We start from the raw sequence: 22,781 nt of genomic DNA on the forward strand, positions 1-22,781 counted from the left end.
CTCACTTCTCTGACCCCTCCTTGTCCTTTAGAATCTTCTTTCTCTTTTTGGTCCCTACAAGTGTCCTTAAGTGTTGTATTTTGAGGACTGTTCTCCTCTCCCTTTCTACACTCACCCATACTCCTGGGTTCAGCTGGGGGTAAATTTGTCTTCCAAGTGACATTTGGAAATATCTGGTAACATAGTCCATTGTAACAACCTGGAGAATGTGTTACTGGCATTCCGTAGGTGGAGGTCATGAATGTTGGTAAACATAGTGCGCAGATTGCTCCTCACAACAAAGAATTACCTGACCCAAAATGTCAATCGTGTCAAACCCTAGAGCATATGATGACAGATCACAAATTTGTTTCTGTAGTTGGGGCTTCTGAGACTCAGAGAAATATACCTAACTGCCCCCTAGGCTTATCCTACTGGCATTTCAAACTCTGAAATCCAACCCGATTGTGTTATTTTCCCATGAAAACCTTGCCTCCCAGGTTCTTTTTTTTTTTTTTAAGTAAGTAGCACCACTATTTGCTCACATAAGAACCTGAGAGCCACCCTTGATTCATCCTTTCCCTCACTTTGAAATCTTATCTATAATAAAATTGGGAAATATACACCTTGAATCCATCTCCCACCCTTCTTTTTTGGACTTCTATTTTTCCAGTCTTCTTACCATTCATGTCCTCTGCCCCTCTCCTGTTAAAAACATGCCATAAATATTCTTTATTTTAGTGGTACTAAAATTAAATATAGTACAACTTGAATGGGCTATGCTTCTACAGGCCATAGAGCCCTCACATATTCTGCTCTCTTTGCTGGACTTTGAACTTGCCTACAGTGCCTTTCCCTATGGACACACACTACAGATGTACACACCCTGCACCCATGAAGCTGTTCAGGTTTCAGTGTGGCTATCATTTCCTCTAAGAAGCTTTCCATAATATTTAGAGTCTGGGTACTTCTCCAGTGTTCGCCCCTGGCACTCCATCTTTCCCAAACACTGTTCAGATAGCTTTTCTACTAGACTGGAATTTCCATTTTCTCTTTGTAACACAGATGCCTACCGTTTTTCTTGCACCCGGAAGACCCTTGATAAATGTCTAATAAGTAAATGAGAAAATGAATGATCCGTTGTTCATCTAGTTAGTACCACATTTAGGAACTAACAAATGCTCTTTCTCAAACAAAATTTAATAAAAACCTAGCCTCTTTGAAAATGTTTGGATTAAAGCAATATAATTTAAGACAAAAGAAATTAGGAACTTTATCACACTAACTTCATGTGTTTGCTTACTTACAGAGATTTAATATGGGAGGATTTTGTGAAGAATGCAGTTAGACAAATCCAGTCATGCTTGTAGTCCTTTAGTAACAAATCATTCTTAAATTGGTGTAGAGCATATGCATGCTATCTGAAGTGCTGCAAACCATTGGATGGTAAAAAAAAAGTTAACTCTCCACTTTTATCTGATCTTTTAGCTCAAGTCAGCACACAAACTGTTTACCAGCACCTGAATTGTATCCTCATTTGTTAAACGTTCAACACTGCTTACACTTAGCCTTCCAAACAGGATCAGTCTAAAGCCATCCTAGTTGAGCTTTCTTTGCAACTGTGCTTAAGTGTGATATTTGCACGCAAGTGCTAAGTCTAAGTAAGTTTTACAGATGAACAAAAATCCAAAGAAAGTAAAAAAATGAAGAGTAGACGTGAATTCCCTATACCATAACCATAGTCTTTGGATCTTAGATATTGCAACATCCTTACCCACACAAAAGAAGAGATTACTGAAGGGCTTTGTCTCCTACCATTAGTTTATACTGTATAAAGCAAATCAACCTCCAAATGTGGACAGAAGGCGTACAGGAAATGATACTCATGGTTTGGGTGCTTCCAGGGAGTTTAGCTTAATTTTCTTATCTTATAGATTTGTGAACTTAGATTTCGGTCATTATCTGAACTTTTGTGGAATGAAAATCCCTTTATTGTAAACATGAACTTCTTTCTGGGACATAAAAGAAAGGAAAACACTTTTTCTTACGTCTTTCGGTAGTGACTCAGCTGAAAACCAAATTATTCTACCTTAGGCTTAATACACTTCCAAGTCCTAGACCATTTGGTGGGGCTCTTCTGGTCTGTAAACATGCTCTGTGCCACCATTAGAAACTAATGTCAAAAATGAAGCTGTGGAACTCAGCTGGAAGATGCCGTCATGCTCTTTCCTTCTTTAGATAATGGCCCAACATGTTATATCTTAGTCTTCCAGTTAGACGAAAAAAACCTGTGAAGAGGAATAGTCTTCATTAATGGATTCCTCATATGACATTCTTCTAGGTTGTCAGTGAGTCATTTCAAAACTGTAAGGAAATTAATTATTCACCTGCAGAACTTAGCAAATCTATACTGTAAGTCAGGCTCTATACAAAGCTTTGGGTACCTACATGAATATAAGAATTCAAAGTCTAGAAGAGAAAATGGGCATGCAAAAATAATTTTAATATATGTAATAAATATTATTTTAGGAGTCAGCATTGATGGAGGCCTTTTCACCTACCAAACACTATTCTAAATGGTGATATGGATAAACCCAGTTAATCTCTATAATGGCCCTAAGATGGAGATTCCGTTGTTCTGTCCCCCCCACCCTCTTAATCGGTGTGATGGACTTTTGATGTGTCAATTTTGCAAGGCTACAGTCGCCAGTTATCCAGCCAAACACTAATCTAGGTGTTGCCATGGTGATATTTGGCAGATATGATTAAAGCCCTTAATCAGTTGACTTTAAGAGAGATTATCCTAGATAAACTGAGTGGACCAGCTTCCGTCAGTTAAAAGGCCTGAGAGCCCATCGGAGGCTTCCCTGATGAAGAAGAAATTCTAACTTTGGACAATGGATTTACCTGATGCCCCAGAGTCTGGGCCTGCCCTTCCTGATGGACTTGCCTGATGGAGTTCAGACTTGGGTAAACCAGCCCTTGCGATTGCATAAACCAATTCCTTGCACTAAATCTCTTAATACATATCTTATACTGGTTCTGTTTTTCTGGTTGAACCCTGACTGATACAGTAAGAGAGTAAACAAAGCCAGGGAGGTTAAGTAACTTGCCCAAGGTCTTAGGGCTGATGCATGGGGAGGAGATTGAACCTCAGGGAGTTTGAGTGCAAAGCCACTGTGCTGAACAACTGAATTCATGTATCTGCTAGAAATTCCAGTTCAAGAGAGGTTCAAAGGAAGCAATCTTTAATTCTGATGGAAAGGATTGGTGGCCAAGTAGAAAGCCCTCTCGTGGGAAGGTTTAAGGTAGAGGAACTGCTTGGACTGGATTTTGAGGGATAAGTTGAACTTTATGAGTGACTATTATGTGAAGGGCACAGCAGATGAGGAAGCTACAGAAGCCCTGGGTGTGATTCAGTAGGGCATGAAAATAGCCATACATACCTAAATAGGGCATTCCTTGTCACCACTGAGAATGCTTCCCTCCAGTTTCTCATCTGTGAAAAGTTGAATTAGATGACCTCTCAAGATTTCTATGAAGAGTAAATAGACAGGATGTGTTAAGCATTTTGCAAGCTGCCTGATACAGTAGATATCCTATCAAAGTCTTTTTCCTCTCTCCACACCAACTTGTCTCTCTCCTCCCAAGGGCCCTCCAAGTGCTGCATGCTCTGATCCCAATGACAAATCAGCACTTGTGAGAGATACCTGATTCTATTCAACCCTTTTTCCTGTGGAATGGAACAGGATATACCCACCAAGTGCCAGGAACAATGAAGGAAACACGTATGGTCTCTAACTTCAAACTGCTTCCCATCTGGTCAGAATGGCATAGTTTTAAGTGGGCTATGATACCTGATATGAAAAGGAAAACAGATGGGGCTATGAGAGCAAACAGGAAGGGTTTGAACAAACAACTCAGACTGAAGTTGTCAGGGAAGACTTCCTGAAGGAAGGGATATGTCAGCTGGAACCTGAAAAATGAGTAGGAATCAGTGAAATGACTCAAGTATTCGAGTTAGTAGAGTGCATGTGAGGCCTTGACATAAGAGCAGGTCTAAAAGGCCATTGTCATTGTTTATTGTTAAAGGAGTGAGTGGCATAAAGAATTCCTAATGTACCCCCTACCCAGCTCCCCCTTAAAGAATGTCTCTGGACTGACAAGTTAGCATGATCTGCCTTTTGGTGGGCAGTGTTCAGGCCATGAGAAGGACCCATATATGGAATCTTTCTCCTGTACAAACTATAAGTCCAAATAAACATGCGTGAACTCAAGTTATTTTCACATTTGCCTTTGCTTCTTCTGAAGCTTGGAATATTTACCCACTTGGCATTTCAGCCAGACTCCAGCTTCTGCCTAGTTGGCTAGCGTCCAATGATAATTTGATGTCATGGGGTGTGACAACAATAATTTAGCTTCTGCAGTAAAATGGAAGGTAATAATTAGAATGGGAGGGGAAAAGGCACTGATTCTCCTGTGGTGTCACAGAAACTTTTCTAGCCACATTGATCAGTTTTGATCTTGAATAGTTTCCTTTATATGTCTTCCATTTTTTTTCCTGTTATGCAGAAACATTTAATGAGGAAACCCACATGATTTATATGTTCTATGAACTAGAATTGTACCAGATATGTATGTGAAATTCATCATGTGCGGTATGTTGGGACAAGATTATGAGTAGACAGTTCTGAGAGGACTAAACATATCAGCCCTTCAGAAAAGAGTAGAGAAAGGTCAAAACCATATACCTAAAATTCATTTAAAAATGAGCCCTAGAGGGGCGCCTGGTGGCTCAGTCAGTTGAGCATCTGATTTCAGCTCAGGTCATGTCTCGCAGTTAGTGGGTTTGAGCCCACGTCGGGCTCTGTGCTGATAGCTCAGAGCCTGGACCCTGCTTTGGATTCTGTGTCTCCTTCTCTCTCTGCCCCTCCCATGCTTATGCTCTCTCTCTTTCTCTCAAAAATAAACATTGAAAAAAAATGGGGCTTACGCCTCAGGAAGAGCTATAGCAAGTGTTTTAGAAATAAGATTCCAAGGACTTAAACCACTTAAAAACTGAGCCTTACATGAGAGTAAGCCTGTGCCCCACTCCATGCATACAGAGAAGGAGGTAATATTTTCCAAAGGGTGCTGCTGAAGGGACATTAGACTCCGTTCACACTTGGACAGTTGAAGGTTCATATGGAGACACTCCTTAGAAGTCCCAGGAGCATGTGACATTGCCTCAAGTTGGGTGGACATGTAAACACAATGACCTTAAGTTACTTGTCTGAAGGAGTTATTATTCCCTGGTTAAGTCCAGTCATCTCTGGGATCCAATATTAGTAGGACCAGAGGGAGCAGGGGCTGGGCAGAGCTGCACAAAACTGAGAGAGCAAGCAAGGACCAGTGAGGACCAGAGAGGAAGAAATCAGAGCTGAAGATAACGGGATGAGATCTTCATTCACCTGCAGTAAATGGGCTGAGTGCACATGTATGTGTTTAGATTTGAGGGAACAGAGAGAACACCCATGTTCTGCCATTTCAACAGAGACAGATAAGACTCCATTGAGCAGAAGCAAGAGCCTGAGTGTCACATCTCTGAGGAAAGCACAAGGGAGGAATGTTTTCTCTGCTTTGTTAGAGTTTATGCTGCTTCCCTTGAGCCTGAACAATTGCAGAATAAAATCCTAGCCAGGGATAGGAGAGGTTCTCCGTGGTCAGGGGACATCTCTGCTCTGATTATATCTGGCCACAGAAGAAAGGCTGAAGAAACTATGGGGAAGAGTCTGCTTCTAAGAAGAGAAGGGGCAATGGGACACCTGGATGACTTGGTTGGTTGAGTGTCTGACTTCAGCTCAGGTCATGATCCTGTGGTTTGTGAGTTCAAGCCCTGCATTGGGCTCTCTGCTATCAGTGCAAAGCCTGCTTGAGATCCTCTGTCCCTGCTTCTCTCTTCCCCTCCCCCACTCTCATGTGCATGCACTCTCTCCCAAAAATAAATAAACTGTAGGAAAAAAGAAGAGAAGGGGGGAGAGAGGGACAGAGACAAAGAAAGACAGGCAGAAAAATTGAGAGATCCTCTTCCATTTGGATAAACCAGAATCACTAAAAATAAATTTGTCTGAGGTTCTAAATCTCAGTCTTTCTTATTTCTGCCTTAATCAGGTCTCTTCTTACTGCAAAGCACAGAGTAAGCCTCTCATGACATCTTAGGAGGCAAGATATAGGGGAATCAAGCTACAAAGTAAATGAAGGCAAAAGATTTGGAGCTAAGTCTGACAGAATAATGGAGCCACAGACAATTGGAAGTCAGGCCTTCTAGAGAATTAGAACATCTAAGGAGTCACCAGCTCCAACAACCTGCCTCTCCAATTTGTACTAGACAGTTTGTACTGTTCCACGCCCTTCCATTCCAGCATGCAGTTACTTGATCAGTCCACCTGAACTGATTCCTGCCCACCTCGGGGCTTCTATTATATTATGGCTTCTACTTATTATCATCTCTGTGTTCACTACTCGTTCCCCAGCTCTCTTCTAGAGTCAACCATTTAAGCTCTCTTAAAGTTTGCATCTGAGCACCCAATGAGTTTGTAGTTATGACCCTTGAATGAAATCACGCAACCAGTAAGTGTCCTTGCTACCTTCATTTGTGGCAAAGTTCTTTGGTATGAAAACTTACTCTGGCATAACTTTATTTTTTTTTAATTTTATCTTGAGAGAGATAGTGAATGCAAACAGGGGAGGGACAAAGAGAGGGGAAGAGAGAATCCCAAAAAAGGCTCCAGGCTGTCAGTTCAGAGCCTGATTTGGGGCTTGAAGCATGAAATGTGAGATCATGAGCTGTGCCAAAATCAAGAGTCAGACACTTAACTGGCTAAGCCACCCAGGTACCCCTGGAATCATTTTATTTTATATGACTTTATTTTTGCTTTTGATTTTTTTGAATCATGTAAAGTTTACTTTGAGTGAAATACACAGATATTAAGCGAGATTCAGGTAATGTGTAAACCTTTGTATCTATCACCACAGCCAAGATATAAACATTCCTAGCAGCTCAGAAAGTTCCCTCGTGGCTTTCCCAGGCAATCCTCACTTCCCATAGCAAACACAGTTCTGAGTGCCTGTTGTGTTAGATTAGTTTTGCCTATGCTTGACCTCAATATAAATGAAACCGTAAATTGCGTTGTCTTGCGTGCCTGGCTTCTCTCGGTCTGCAGTATGAAAGGTTTATCTATGAAGCGTGTGTTGGCAGTTCATCCCTCTTGATTGCTCAATAGTATTTCGTTGTCTGAACATACCACAGCTGCTTCAGCCCCTTTTTGGTTAAGACATGTCTGGGTTATTTCCAGTTTGGGTCTACTATGATTAAAGTGTATACAAATGTCCCTTGTGGACATGTGTTTTCATTTATGTTGGGTAAATATTTAACAGTGAAATTGTTCTTTAATGTAGGCATATCCTTAACCTTATAAGAAAAGCCAAACAATTTTCCAAAGTGTGTTCACACTCTCAACAATAGTTGTCGATCTTCTTAATTTGAGCGACTGTAGTGGATGTAAACTAAAGCTTCATTATGGCTTTAATTTGTATTTGTGAGACTAATACTATTGAGCAAATTTTCATGTGCTTATTGGTATAAACATACCTTCTTTTGCATATTTCTCAATCATTTTGCCCGTTTACAATTGAGATAGTTGTTTTAATTATTATTTTTTAATATATTCTGGATTCAAGACTGATGTCCAATATATATATCCATATATAGACATGTATATAATATATATGGATACACATATGGGTATATATTCTGTGACTTGCTTATTTATCTTCTTAATTCCATATTTTACAGAGAAGAAATTTTTAATATTCATGAAGTCCAGTTGTCACATTTTAAAATGTTTACAGCTTTCTAAATTCCTAACGATATTTTTGCCATTCCCAAGGTCATTGAGTTATTCTCCTACGTTTTCTTCCAGAGTCTTTATAATTTTAGCTTTTACCTATAGGTCTCTAATCCATCTTGAGTGAACTTTTGGGTAAGGTGTAAGATTATGTTTCAATGTCCATTCTTCTCCCTACATTTATATTTATACATAAAAATATTATTTGAGCGTATGTGGTTCTATTTGTGCTTTCTCTATTTGTTGTACCATTGATCTATCTGCTTATCTTTAGGTCATTAGCATACTATCCTATTACTATCATTTTACATTAAGTGTGATATCATAAATCAGGTACAGTGAATCCTCTAATTCTATTCTTATTTATCAAGATACATATAAATTCCAGAATTAACGTGTTCACTTATCAAAGGAAAACGTGTTGAGATTTTGATTGCTGTATCTATAGATCAGTTGGAGGAAAAAATGATATACTAACAAGTTTCCCAGTACAAGGACATGATAAGTCAGTCCATTATCCAGATTTTTTCTTTAATTTCTCTCAGAAATGTTTTATACCTTTCTGTGTACAGTTCTTACAAGTCTTTTGTTAAGTGTGTTCCTAGGCATTTTATATATTTAAAAAAAATTTTTTTAATGTTTATTTATTATTGAGACAGAGAGAAACAGAGCATGACTGGGGGAGGGACAAAGAGAGAGCGAGACACAGAATCCGAGGCAGGCTCCAGGCTCTGAACCGTCGACACCGAGCCCGTAACAGGGCCCGAACCCACAAACTGTGAGATCATGACCTGAACTGAAGTTGGACACTCAACCGACTGAGCCACCCAGGCGCCCCTATGTTTTTGATGATATTATAAATTTAATTGTGTTTTTAATTTCATTTTCTAAGTGTTTGGTTTTAATATATAGATAAAATACTTATTTTTATATAGTGGCCTTAATGTTGAATATTTCTTAGAGTTATTTATGTAAAAAAATCATGCAATCCCTGGATAAAATCAGTTTACATTTTCTTCTGCAATAATATTGCTTTTAATTCTTTGTATTGCTTTATTGTGCTGAAAGTTCTCCAACAGGCTGTTAAATAGAAGCAATGAGAATGGGGGCTTCTGGGTGGCTCAGTTGGTTAAGCATCTGACTTCAGCTCAGGTCATGGTCTCACCGTTCATGAGTTTGAGCCCCTCATCAGGCTCTGAGCCTGGAGCCTGCTTCAAATTCTGCATCCCCTTCTCTCTCCTCCTCTCCCCTGCTCACACACTCTCTCTCAAATAAATAAACATTAAAAAATTTTTAAAAAATAATGAGAGTGAACATTCATACTTTGTTTCTGATGTTAGTAAGAAAATGTCCAATATTCACCATTATGTATGATGTAAGGAAATCTGAGTCACTGAGGTAAAGCAGCTGTATAAATCCAAACTTGCAAAGGTATTTTCTAGAGGAAAAAATAAGAAGAATAAATAACACTGCACAAAACCCACCCTCATCATAAGCGAAAAAAGAGAAAGAGAACATCCAAACTTAAAGTTACCGTTAAATAGAAACACAAACACCAATATCTATAAGCTACTTTCAATAGGCAGTCTGAGAAAAACTGTGGAAAAAAAAAAGACGAGATGTTGGGAAGCCCAGAACTGGTATAGAATTACTAACAGAAAAGAAAGTGCACCCTAATTGTGCTAAGATCGGAAAAGAATCCTCATGGATAAGGACAGGTCATAGGGAAATAGGCTTAAAATTCTCAAGGAGGCAGTTCTCCAGAGGCAATATTTCAGAAAAGAAAATGGTGAAATAGAAGCTACAGTGGTGAAACTGCGTGGTGAAAGGAAAAAGAAGCAAGAGAGACATATTTAGAATTCTGCAAAACAAAATAATATTGAAATATCCAAGGACATGGGATTGTTCGATTCTTCCACTTCTACTTCTAGTTCCTGGAACTAGATTTTGCTATGCTGAACAGAAGAGATGATCTTGAACTAGCAAGTACATAAATCACTTCATACCAACAGACCTGAACTGCAAACGTGGAAATATGAGCCATATTTATCTATACAAAACTGATGTAAAAAGAAAACAGAAAATTAGAATAAAAACTTAGAACAAAATGTAATAAAAATGAGAATCAAATTTTTCATTGGGAAGTGCCTGGGTGTCTTGGTTAAATGTCTGACTCAATTTCAGCTCAGGTTGTGGTCTCATGATTCATGGGTTCAAGCCCCACATAGGGCTCTGTGCTGACAGTATGGAGCCTACTTCAGATTCTCTTACCCTCCCTCTTTGTCTCTTCAAAGCTCATGTGTGCTCACTCTCTCAAAATAAATAAACATTAAAAAAAAAGTTTTTTCAGCTGGTGGACCCCTTCAAAAAAAGCAGTAATAAAGTAGAAGAAAACCACAATAGCACAACACTTCAAATTGAATTAAATACTCTCCAACAAGCACTTGGAAATATGAAGAAGAAAAAAACCCGACCTTGAATCAGAAATTTAAAAACCAAGCAAATAGACAAAAGCATCAAGAAAGAAAATAAGAGTTTATTAAAATTATGAAATACATAGAAGATAAAAACAAAATTATGTCAAATAAGAAATTATAAGGTATCCAAGAAAGAATGGATTTTGATGAAAATATAAAAGAGATGTTGGAACATAACCAATAGACAAACATAAAATAAGGAACATAAAAAGGTTCACAGGGATGGTGTCTAAAGTAGAGGCCAGGGAAAGAGCATCTTATTTCTGTAAAATTCAAGACACCGAAGAGGGGGAAAAAAACAATGAAAAAATATTTAAACGTATATTGCAAAAGGTGCACCTGGGTGGCTTAGTTGGTTGAGTGTTCAACTCTTAATTTTGGCTCAGGTCCTGATACCAGGGTCATGGGATTGAGTCCCACTTTGGGCTCCATGTTGAGAGCAGAAACTGCATAAGTTTCTCTCTCTGTTTCTCTCTCTCTCTCCCTCTCTCTGCCCCTCTCCTCCACTCATGCATGCACTCTCTCTGTCTCTCAAAATAAAATCTTTTTAAAAATTAGTAAAAAATAAATAAATAAAAGAACAACTCAAGAAAATATTATGGAAATAAAAGAACACAAACTCCAGTATATTAAAAGGACCCACCATGTCCCCTGAAAATGTGGCCCACAAAGTTCCATCCTTAGCTGTATCCTAGTAAAACCATTAGATCTTAAATACAAAAATAAATAATAAATCTTCAAAGATTTCTTCTCCTAAAAAACACACAAACAAGGCAACAGTGAAGACTCAAAAATTAAAAATTCAAGAAATTAAGAATTTTATATCCAGTCAAGGTATATTAAGTACCAGGACTAAAAAGATAAACAGTTTTAAATAAGCAAGGGCTTGGTAAATTCTGCAATTGCCCTTCCTGAGCAATACATTACAGGATGAGCTTCATCTAGCAAAGAGACTGCAGAAGATGATTTGGGGGAAAAATGTGAGCATTTGCTATAATTAGTAATAGATCTAAAATTAAAATCAAAGTGAAGACACAAATGAAAGAATACTGTTTTATGTTGTATTTTATGTGTTATATGCTCTAACAATATTGTACTGATAAAAATGAATGAACTTTGAACACTTAAAAGAAAAAGATTACAATACAGCTCACAAAACATGATCCAACTCTGTGGTGTACACACGGGACTCATTTAAACAAAGTCTTTGAGAAAAGCCGAGGAAAAGAGACGAGGAGACACAGAATCTGAAGCAGGCTCCAGGCTCTGAGCTGTCAGCACAGAGCCCAAAGCTGGCTCAACCTCCTGAACCTCAAGATCGTGACCCGAGTCGGAGTTGGACACTTGACCAACGGAGCCACCCAGGTAACCCTATAAAATCTCAACTTCTATGGTAAAAGAAATCAAGAGACACCAACACTTAGTGGACACAGATGTTGATATTATTTGATGAGGACTTTGAGAAGACTTGATGAGAAGAGACAAAGTAAATGGAAAGATTAAAAAGTCCCAGTAGAGAAATAGAAGCTATAAACAAGAACCAAAAGAAATGATAGCTAATAGATACAGTAATGAAAATGAAAAACTCATGGGTTGGAATGGAGATGATAGAAGAATTAGTAAACTTAAAGATAAAGCAATAGAATTTATTCAATCTGAAGAACACAGAGAACAAAAGAATGGGGGTGGAGGGATGAACAGAGTCTTAGGGAGCTCTGGGAAAATGCCAAAAGGCCTAACACTTGTGGCACTGGAGTTCCAGAAGGAAAGGAGAAAGAACACAGTACAGAAAAATAAAAGAAATAAGGACTTAAAACTTCCCCAATTTTTCTGAAAGATATAACACAAAGATTCAAGAGGCTGAGTGAATCCGAAATAAGAAAGCCACACACATACAATAATGCTCACACATATCATAATCAAATCAACTGAAATTAAAGACAAAGAGAAAGAAAATGTCTGACAACAATTTAAGAAAAATGATGCATTATTTACAGGAGAATAATTTGAAAGACTATGATTTGTCATAAGAAACCAGTGAGTACAAAAGGGTTTGGAATAACATTTTTAAAGTGTTTAAAGAACAAAACTACCAACCCAGTATTCGATATCCAGCAAAAACATCCTTCAGAAATTAAGGTGAAATAGAGTGAGGGAAACTGAGAATTCATTACCAGCAATTTTGTTTTAAAAGAATTACTTGGGGCATGTGGGTGGCTCAGTCGGTTAAGTGTCTGCCTCTTAATCTCAGCTCAGGTCATCTCAGGGCTGGAGGTTCAAGACCCATGTGGGACTCTTCATTGGGTGTGGAGCCTACTTAAAACAACAACAACAACAACAACAACATAATTACTAAAGAACTTATAAAAGAGAAATTATACAAAAACATTAGTAATAAGGGAAGAGGAACAGAAATGGTAAAAATTGAGGTTAAACATAAGAGACTACTTTTTTCTTCTATGATTGTTAAAACAGTTTTGAATGATGACAGCAGAAATTACAACAGAATCTGATGGAGTGTTCAATGTATGAAAATATAATACATGAGACAATTTAAAACATGAAACAAAGAGGGTACAGGGACCTATATATGGTTGTCAAAATTTCTACATTCCATTTGAAATAGCCAAAATTGATTCTAAGTAGGCTATGAAAAGTTAAATATGTATATTGCATTTTCTGCAACCACCAAAAAATTATGCAAAGAAATAGAGTAAAAATACTGATAAATTTTTTAGTGGAATACTAAAAATGTTAAAGAAATTTAGAATAAGATAGTAGGAAACAGAGCAATAAAAAAAGAGAGTGAACAAACAGAAAATAAATTTTAAAACAGCAGAAATAGATCCAAGTTAATAATTAAATGTAAATGTTCAATGGGGCACCTGGGTGGCTCAGTTGGTTGAGTGTCCAACTTCCAACTTTGGTTCAGGTCATGTACTCACAATTCATGAGTTTGAGTCCCAGGTCCAGCTCTGTACTGACAGCTGAGTCTGGAGCCTGCTTCAGATTCTGTGTCACCCTCTCTCTCTGCCCCTCTCTCACTCATGCTCTGTTTCTGTCTCTCAAAAAATAAATAAATGTTAATAATAATAATAATAATAATAATAATAATAAATGTAAATGGTCAAAACATACCACTTAGGGGCACCTGGCTGGATCAGTCAATAGAACTTGTGACTCTTGATCTCAGAGTTGTAAATCAAGCCTCACATTGAGTGTAGAGATTATTTAAAAATAAAATCTTTTAAAAAACCATTCTACTTAAAAGATAAATGGTCAGAATGACCACATGCTCTCAAGAAACTAATTTCACATGTAGTGCTATGGGTAGGATAAAAGTTAAATAATGAAAAAAGGTATACTCTGCAAACACTAACCAAAAGAAAACTGGATTGTCTATATTAATATCAAATTGGTCTTTACAACAAAAACAATTACCAGAAATAAAGAGAGACTTTACAGTTGATAAAAGGACTAATTTACCAAGATGATTTAAAAATCTTAAATATGTATGTAGCTAACAACAGATCTTTCAAAAATGAAACAAAAGCCTTCAAGAACTTCAAAGAGAAAAATGCACACATTATGTAGGAAACTTCAAAACTCCTTTTTCGCAATTGCTTGAACTAGTAGGCAGAAAATCAACCAGGATATAGAAGATACAAACATTACACTCTAAGTGGAGCTATTTAATACTTATAGAACATTCCACCCAATAACAGCAAAATGTACATTAATTTTTTCAATTACTTTTTAATTTTTATTTATTTATTTTTGAGAGAGAGAGAGAGAGCGAGCAGGAGTGGAGGAAAGGCAGAGACAGAAGGAAGACATAAAATCCAAAACAGGCTCCAGGCTCTGAGCTGTCAACACAAAACCTGATGCAGGGCTCAAACTTGGGAATGGTGAGATCATGACCTCAGTTGAAATCGGAAGCTCAACTGACCGAGCTACCCAGGCACCCCAGAATATACATTCTTTTTAAGTGCATGTGTAGCTTTTTCCAGAATAAATGATGCTATGGGTCAAGAACAAACTTTAACAAATATAAAAGAATTGGAATCATATAAAGCATATTATATGACTTTAAAGATTTAAACCAGAAATCATCATGAAAGATAAAAGGGAAATTTTCAAATACATGGAAAACAACAACAACAACACTTCTAAATAATCTGTGGGTCAAAAAGAAGATAAGAAGGGAAATCTGAAAATATTTAGAAGTGAACGAAAATTAAAGTACACATACCAAAATTTGTGAGATGCAGTTAATCAATGCCTAGAGGAAAAATTGTCACACTGAATGCTTATATCAGAAAACCTTAACAGTAAATGTGGACTGCTACTTGAAGTACTTCCACAAAGCTTTACAGTTCTTTAGTCGAAGAGATGAATGGAATGAGCATTTGCTGAGCCCTTACTTGATCCAGGTAGTTACTACTCACTAACTACCACTTTCTTATTTTGCCATGACCACAAACCTGGAATGTAAATATTCCCATTTTATTCATTTTACAAATGGGAAGACTGTGGCTCAAGGAAGCTAACCTCCAAATCACACAAACCCATTGTCAATGCTTTTGAGCTGCTCAGATGATTAAAACACTAAATGAACAATCAACAATGTGTCATGGAGGGATGGATGGATGGATGAAGTGACAAACAGAGAGATGGTAGGTAAAGCAATTTTAAAAAACCTCACTGAGCCAGGATGCAAATGCACTATGTGTACTACCTGTGGGAAAATTACAGTCCTCCCACTGGACAGGTATTTCCAAAGCTTAGTTCATTGTAACCATGATCTAGAATGCTTGTTAGAGCCAGTACACCCCACTTCCTTCTTAGAAGAGCCTTGTTTCGTGGATCTATGGAGAAAAATGGGCTTTTACCAAGCTACCCAGTGACATCAATGCCAAGGAAAATTGTCGAGAGCCTATAACATTCTGTATTTATATAAAGATGAAGTGATGTAACAGGCTGCCTCAGTCTTCTGGAAGTTTAGTGCAGATCACCACAATACAGAAAAATGCATCAAACCCTGTGCAGTAGAAATTTTGTTATATGATTAATGGAGTAGTACCTCATCCGAATGGGGGTGGTTCAGTGATCAACAGATGAACTGTGCTCCGTCTGTCAGGGCATAAACTGCTGCCAAGATGGTGAATCAGCTATGGGAAGGGAGAGGTCAGGTTAAGGTCACCTGTTTGGGTTTCTCAGGGCTGTTGTGTCTGAGCCTGGCAGAAGTCCCTTGAGAAATTTTTCATTATTTCATTCAACAAATATTTCTGGAAATGTAATAATTTAAATTTTCCTGAGGCATGGATTTGGATATTTTTGGGTGCTCATATAGAGTGAGCATTACTCTCAGAAAAAAAAACCAGCCAATCATCTAAAATGTGCCTCACTTCAATCTTTATTACTTACATCATGAATTTTGTGGGATAATACTGGTTTTGTGCCATGACATGACTCCCTGCGCCAGAAAATTCTATTATCAAATTTAAAATGCAGTTTACTTACATTGTGAGGACATGACCAAAAAAACTCCATTAAGTGATTTGGAAACCAACACAAAAATATTTGTATTGGTTTCCAAATTGTTTATCTCCCAATCACAAATTTCCCTATTTGCAAAAAGTCATGGGTTCAGTCCCTAAGGAATATTGAAGGTCTATAGAATGTTACTTCTTTATGCTGAATATTACACCTACAAAGACACACATAAATAAATACACATAAAAATATTACCCAGAAATTGATGGAGAAGCCATAATTATTTAATACATATATTTTTTTAAAACTTAATTATTAAACTTCACTAAGTTTATTAGTTTTATTTGATTACTTCCCACTTACCTTTGAATATAAGGTCCAGTGTCATTCAGTCTAGGAGGGTATTAAGCATTGTGTTCAACAGAGAAAATTTGCTTTGATCTAGTAAGAAGAGCTAATATGCAGCATCAAGAGATAATAAGTAACTGCATTATATGATACTCTACAATAAGTGTCCTGACAATGATAGGGGTCATTCTTCACTTATTTGTTAATGGCTCAATTTATGCAATATAGAATATATCCCTGAGATGCACATTAACTAATGCGACAAGTTCTCATGAATTTGGAACTGACTCTGTGCTTTTGTATTTTAGGGGAGAAAAGAAGAACAGAGAAAAGAGAAAAAAAGAAGAGACTCAAAATTTGTCAGTGGTATACTTTTAATCTCATGGTGATAAATATTTTGCATGTATTCCAAAGCTTTCCTTTGGGTTGATGAAACACATGATTAAATAATCCTGTCTCTCTTTCCAATGCTTACTCCAGGAAGTCACTACTAATCCATGAAAGCTGTCATAAAAGAATGCCATTTCCCAAACTGATAACTTTGGGGATAAACAGTGTGAGGGGGAGGAGTCATGACATGGATCAATGACAAAATTAAAAAATACACTGGAAAAATTCTAGTATTTTTTAATTAAACATTAAACATTATAGTATGTTTAAAATGAAAAAGACTAAAACTACTGATCTTGGCAAAAATTTGGAGCAATTGGAACTCATCCACTGATGGTAGAATATAAACTTTGGAAAGCTGGCAATAGAAACTAAACATACACTTATCCTATATCCAAAAATTCAAGTCCTTAGGCATATGTAGAAGAGAAATGATCACATATGCCTCCAAAAAAAAGAATTGTACATAAACCCTCTGAAAACTTTATTCATAATAACCAAATATACCATTACAGTAGAATGGATAAGTTGCAGTAGTTTGTGTGGTAAAACACCACATACCCAACAAAGTCATAGAAACTTCTGATCTGTGCAAAATATAGAAGAAATTTCAAATGATGGTATACTATGGGATTCCATTTACATGAAGTTCAGGGAACTTTTTAGAGTGATGGTAACTTTTTACATCTTGATCTAGGTGGTGCTTACGTTGGTGTATACATATGTAAAAATCACCAAGCTGTACACTTAAGATTAGTACACTTTGTGTTGTTATTCCTCAGTAGAAAATAAAATGATAAAATAACATAACATAAAATAGAGAAGAGCAGGATGTGGCCAGGGGCTGGAGATTACTTACAGGAGGTTCAAAAATGTAAAAATGTTTTCTTCTTTGTGGTTCCTTCTGTTAACCTTTCATTGCTCACTCCTGGGGCTCTTATATAGCTGTGTGTTAAGGGACTGGTACTTCTTTCTTACAAAAGGGGTTTCCTGTCCTAATAAAACTAATCTGGGGCCAGAGAAAGGGGATTGGAGAAAATATATGAATCAGCCTCATGAGGGACAAAAGTAGTCCAACCTAGACAACAAAGGAAGAATACCATTTAGGCCAAGGCCAATGTTCTGATTTTCATTAAAAGTGTCCCTGGAAGAATCTCCTGAGCTGGTCTCAGGGATGTGGTGAGGTAGCTCTAACCACAAACAGCAGATGGTAAGGATTCGGGGATTTGAGATTCCAGTAGTCTCTTTTTATGTTTTATCAAAAATATAACCAACAGAATTATTCCTCTCAAGGCTTTGTTTGGATTTTGGATTGGGAAGGGGAGATTGGCTTCAAGAACACAGGCAAGCTCAAGTGAAAAGGAAGACTACTGAACAAAGGACAAGGAATCCTACATAGAGACTATATTTCTAAACAGAAAGGATAGGGGCACCTGGGTGGCTCAGTCAGTTAAGTGTCTGACTTCGGCTCAGGTCGTGATCTCACAGTCCATGGGTTCGAGCCCTGCATCGGGCTGACAGCTCAGAGCCTGGAGCCTCCTTCAGATTCTGTGTCTCCCTCTCTCTCTGCCCCTCCCCCACTCATGCTCTGTTTCTCTCTGTCTCAATAATAAACATAAAAAATTAAAAAAAGATATTAAACAAAAAGGATAGCAAGACACAAAGGAAAGAAAGCGGAAAGCTAACCAAAACCTGAGACAGACATGTCTTTCTCTTCTCCTTTTTCTCTTCGTCTTACTTTGTGTGCCTGTGATTCTTCCACTACAGAGCCACCATGTCTGCATGTTTGCTCCACATGACTATGCGTAAGTGGGTGGTAGCATGGTAACATGGTAACTTCAACCACTGAAGGTGTCTCTTCACACCTAAACGGTTTACTCTGCCACTACAGGTCCAGTTAGTTATGGACTATGGGGCTCTAGGAGCTTTCAAGATCTCGTTGTTGGGCTCACCCTCAGGGGCTTCTGTATTAAGATACTAGATTAAACACATGATTAAATCTCACAGAGACATACAAATACTATTAAAGCAAATATCTATCTACATACATTTCAAAACTAAAAAAACACCTGCTCACAAATGTTTACAGCAGCTTTATTCAAACTTCCAAAAACTAGAAAAAACCAAAATGTCTTCAATAAATGGAAAGCAAACTGATGTGATTCATACAATGTAATACTATAAAATGATGAAGAGGATTGTTTTTATTTATTTTTATTTTTTATTTTTTTTAATTTTTGAATGTTTTTTATTTATTTTTGAGAGACAGATAGAGGGAGTGCAAGCAGGGGAGGGTCAGAGAGAGAGGGAAACAGAATCCTAAGACAGGTTCCAGGCTCCGAGCTGTCAGCACAGAGCCCATTGCGGGGCTTGAATGCACAAACTATGAGATCATGACCTAAGCCGAAGCCAGATGCTTAACCCACTGAGCTATCATGTATGTCAGGCTACCCCAAAATGTGGATGAATCTTGAACACATATTATTGAATGAAGGAAGCCAGTCTGAGAAGGCTACATACTGTATGATTTCATTTATATGACATTTTGGAAAACTAGAAACAGTACACAGATCAGTGGTTGCCAGGAGCTTGGATAAAAGAGAAGGTTGAAGCAAGGTTGAAGATTGAAGGGCTTCTTTAGAAAGATGAAAATATTCTGTGTGACACAACAATGGGAGGGATACATGACTGTGAATTTGTCAAAAACTATAAATTGTCACAGCACAAAGAGTGAACCCTCATGTATGCAAATTTTAAAAATCATTTAGGAAGTTTGAGATCTCAGAAATGGAATACAGATTGTGACAAAGAAACCAAAGTCTGTTATACATGTATGAAATAATCTCACTGAAGGGGTTGGGTAAGCAACTCTAGAAATGAGTAGAGTCTATGACTCTAAAAGCAAAGGGAACTATATATATGTGCTGTACTCTGGTTGATAAAGTTACTTCCTATGGGATACAGGTTAATAACTCTGAAACCACTATACACGTATCCTGGAATTGTACAATTAAGTAAATGGGTGGTGGATGGCAGGAGTCAGGCAGGAGGTACAGACATGTGAGAGGAGACTAGAATGATCCTTGTAGCAATGTATTGGGGTTAGAGTCATCCAATATGAGCACCTCTTTAGCTTCATATGGATCGAAATGGATACATACAGAAATATTTACAGATATGTGTGTATCCATAAATTAGTACATACACATATATATCATTGCTCTGTCAGCTGGAAGGGCCTAGAAACAATGAACCCCAATAACAACGAGCACAGCTAGAAACCCAGACCTAGTACCATTTTCCAATAAAAGACACTAGGGATCTTTGGGGAGATGGTTGATTCTAGGACTAAGAGAATATACAGAATGTGCCTGGAACATCTCATGATACCAAAAAGTAAGTAAATTCTCAAAAAAACAAACAAAAAATGTCAAAGAGACACAGAAGCCAACTGAAAGAGTTCCCAATAGCCAAAGCCACAGCATTATGACAGATAAAATAAGTAACATAGTATTGGATTATAACCCAAAGTATAAGGTAAATATTCAAGGGCTATACTGATACAGATAAATGATTGAATGAATTAATTCGTTAACTAAGGAGGAAGAGACAAAATATTTTATGTGAAAGGATTCCAAATAATACATGCAACTGGTCCTTATTACAGCGTACCCACACTATGTACTCCCCACTTCTGAAGTGCTGCTGAGCATTGTGACTTCCTTCCCAAGAGGACAATACACACAGGGGAAAAAGGAGTAACTTTACAATGTGGAAACCTAGCAGACACTGCCTCAGCCAGGAGATCAAGGTCAACATCAATATTGATATGTCATCCTTGACATGATGTGATGAGGATGTCCCCTCTTTCTTTGTGGTCTTCCTTCCAAACACCCACAACCCCATCTAGTTATGAAACAAACATCATATAAATCCCAGATGAGGGAAATCCTATAAAAATATCTGACCAGTACTCTTTAAAACTGTCAGGGTCACCAAAAAACAAGAAATGTCTGGTGAGTTGTCACAGCCAAGAGAAGGCAAAGGAGACATGACTGAATATAAGATGCTATTTTGGATGGGACCCTAGAACAGAAAAACGACATGGATAAGAACTAAGGAAATTAGAACAAAATATGGATTTTAATTATTTATCTATGTAGCAAGATTAGTTTATTAGTTTTAACAAATGTAACAAACTAATGTAACATGTCAACAGGAAGGGAACCTAAGGATAAGGTAAGTGGAATTCTCTATACTATCTTTGCAATTTTTTCCTAAATCTAAAACTAAGATAATAATAAATAATTATTTATTATAATAATAAAACAAAAAATAGTTTAAGAAATATAGGTATGGCTTAAGAGCAAGAAAGGGAGATCTCCTCATGAGAGAAATGGAGAAGAAATCCACAGTAATGCACAGAAGCACAAGACATGTGTCCAAAGTGATGCCCGGGAATTGGACACAGCAGTGCCCTTTGGTAATACCATCCAAGGAGCCAGAACTGGTCTCTCCATATTAACTGGGACCCAGGAACTATAAGTTCACAAATAAAAACACAGACACCCTTATCCTTCAGACTGGAAATCAGCCTCCTGCCCTAGGTAATGATGTGAAATGATGAGTCACTTGTATGAGCTCCAAACACTAAGGCTATGTGTGACTAGATGCAGACCTGTTTTGCAGAAATTTGAACTATAAGTGTCATATAAACCCAAGAAAATACACTTACATCAAAGTTGACTTGTGGGCACCTGGGTGGCTCAGTCAGTTAAGCGACTGACTTTGGCCCAGGTCATGATCTCACAGTTCGTGAGTTCGAGCCCCACTTTGGATCCTCTGTCTCCCTCTCTCTCTGCCCCTTTCCTGCTTGCCTACTCTTTCTCTCTAAAAAAAAATTTTTTTTTAATTTTGACTTGGAGCAAGTGAGACTCACAGAGCCAAGCACAGGGAAGTGTGAAAACACCTTATTTGGGGACCCATTATATCCCAAGGCACAAGGTCTGAGATGAACACATAGTCAAAAGTTACAAAGCTTATAAGGAACTTCAATACCATGATAGACAGTAGCCAGAATCAACAGCGGGAAATTCATATTTTAGGAGTTACAGGTTATGGAACAATGTAAAAGAGACTCAAATTATGAATGTTTAAAATGTTCTAAGGAAAGAATGCCATCTGCGGAACAAGAACAGGGGTTATGAAGTAAAGCCCAGGGTATTAAAAAAATTAGGAATCTTGGGCATGAAAAATATGGTCACTGAGAAAAAAAATTCCAAAAAAAGATGTTTTTGTCGATAGTTCATTAAAAAAATTTTTTTTAATGTTTTTATTTCTTTTTGAGAGAGAGAGAGAGAGAGAGAGAAAGCATGAGCAGGGGAGGGTCAGAGAGAGGAGTCACAGGATCTGAAGATAGGCTCCAGGCTCTGAGCTGTCAGCACAGAGCCTAACGCGGGGCTCGAACCATAAACTGTGAGATCACGACCTGAGCCAAAGTCGGACGCTTAACTGACTGACCCAGGCGCCCCTCATTGATGGTTCTTAACTCTGATTACACATCATAATCACCTTCAGTTTTTAAAAAATACTAATCTCCATGACCTGACCCACACCAATTGAACCAGAACTCTGAGGGCTGGACCAGGATGATTCTAAGAAGTAGCCAGTATTGTAAAGTACTTTGTTGAATTAATAACTAAAAACAGCAGAAGAGAGAAATAACAAATAATAATAATAATAAAGATAATAATAAAAAGCAAACTTAGACGGAGCTTGAAACAGAGAAGAAATCTAAGAGAATAAAATGGTGAGTTAAATAGAAGTTAAAGAACACAAGGGATACAACGAGAAAAGTCAGGTATATATTTCAAAAGCAATCCAGAAGGAGAGAATGAATGGTGGAGAAGAAGTAATCAAAGAGAAAGTAGTTAAAAATATTTTCTCCAAGTGAGGAAGCACCTGAAAAGCCCTATTGGATGAGTCGATAAATAACAAGACTCCAGACCCAGACACATCATAGGGAAAGGTAAGTAGACGTGGGCAGAGGGCAACAAAGCATCTCCAGTGCTGTTGTGTAGGTTACAAGAAAAAGTTTAAATGCAGGCTCTGGGTACAGCTGTGCTCAGACCAATGCAAGGTTACTTACATGCAAGTGCTATCCTAAGAAGTGCTAGAGAGAAAGATGAATAAGGCACGATGACTT

The 22,781-nt window shown here is 37.6% G+C and overlaps 1 long non-coding RNA gene across 4 annotated transcripts in view; it reads right to left on the bottom strand.

Annotated features, from left to right (window-relative positions):
- Positions 1 to 1,942: 1,942 nt before the first annotated feature.
- The window catches only part of LOC115306252, a 30,003-nt gene continuing 9,164 nt past the window's right edge, over positions 1,943 to 22,781 (bottom strand). For 2 of the 4 annotated variants that reach the window (XR_003915268.1, XR_003915270.1), the window contains 2 exons: positions 3,426 to 3,514; positions 1,943 to 2,267 (listed from right to left, as the gene is read on the bottom strand). This is a non-coding gene — a long non-coding RNA (uncharacterized LOC115306252). Of the gene's footprint in view, positions 2,268 to 3,425; positions 3,515 to 3,739; positions 3,837 to 9,227; positions 9,304 to 12,542; positions 12,659 to 22,781 lie in introns of all 4 variants that reach the window. The other 2 variants (XR_003915272.1, XR_003915274.1) reach the window with 2 other exon arrangements.

This window comes from Suricata suricatta, chromosome 2 (assembly GCF_006229205.1).
Source record: "Suricata suricatta isolate VVHF042 chromosome 2, meerkat_22Aug2017_6uvM2_HiC, whole genome shotgun sequence".
NCBI classification, from domain to species: Eukaryota; Metazoa; Chordata; class Mammalia; order Carnivora; family Herpestidae; genus Suricata; species Suricata suricatta.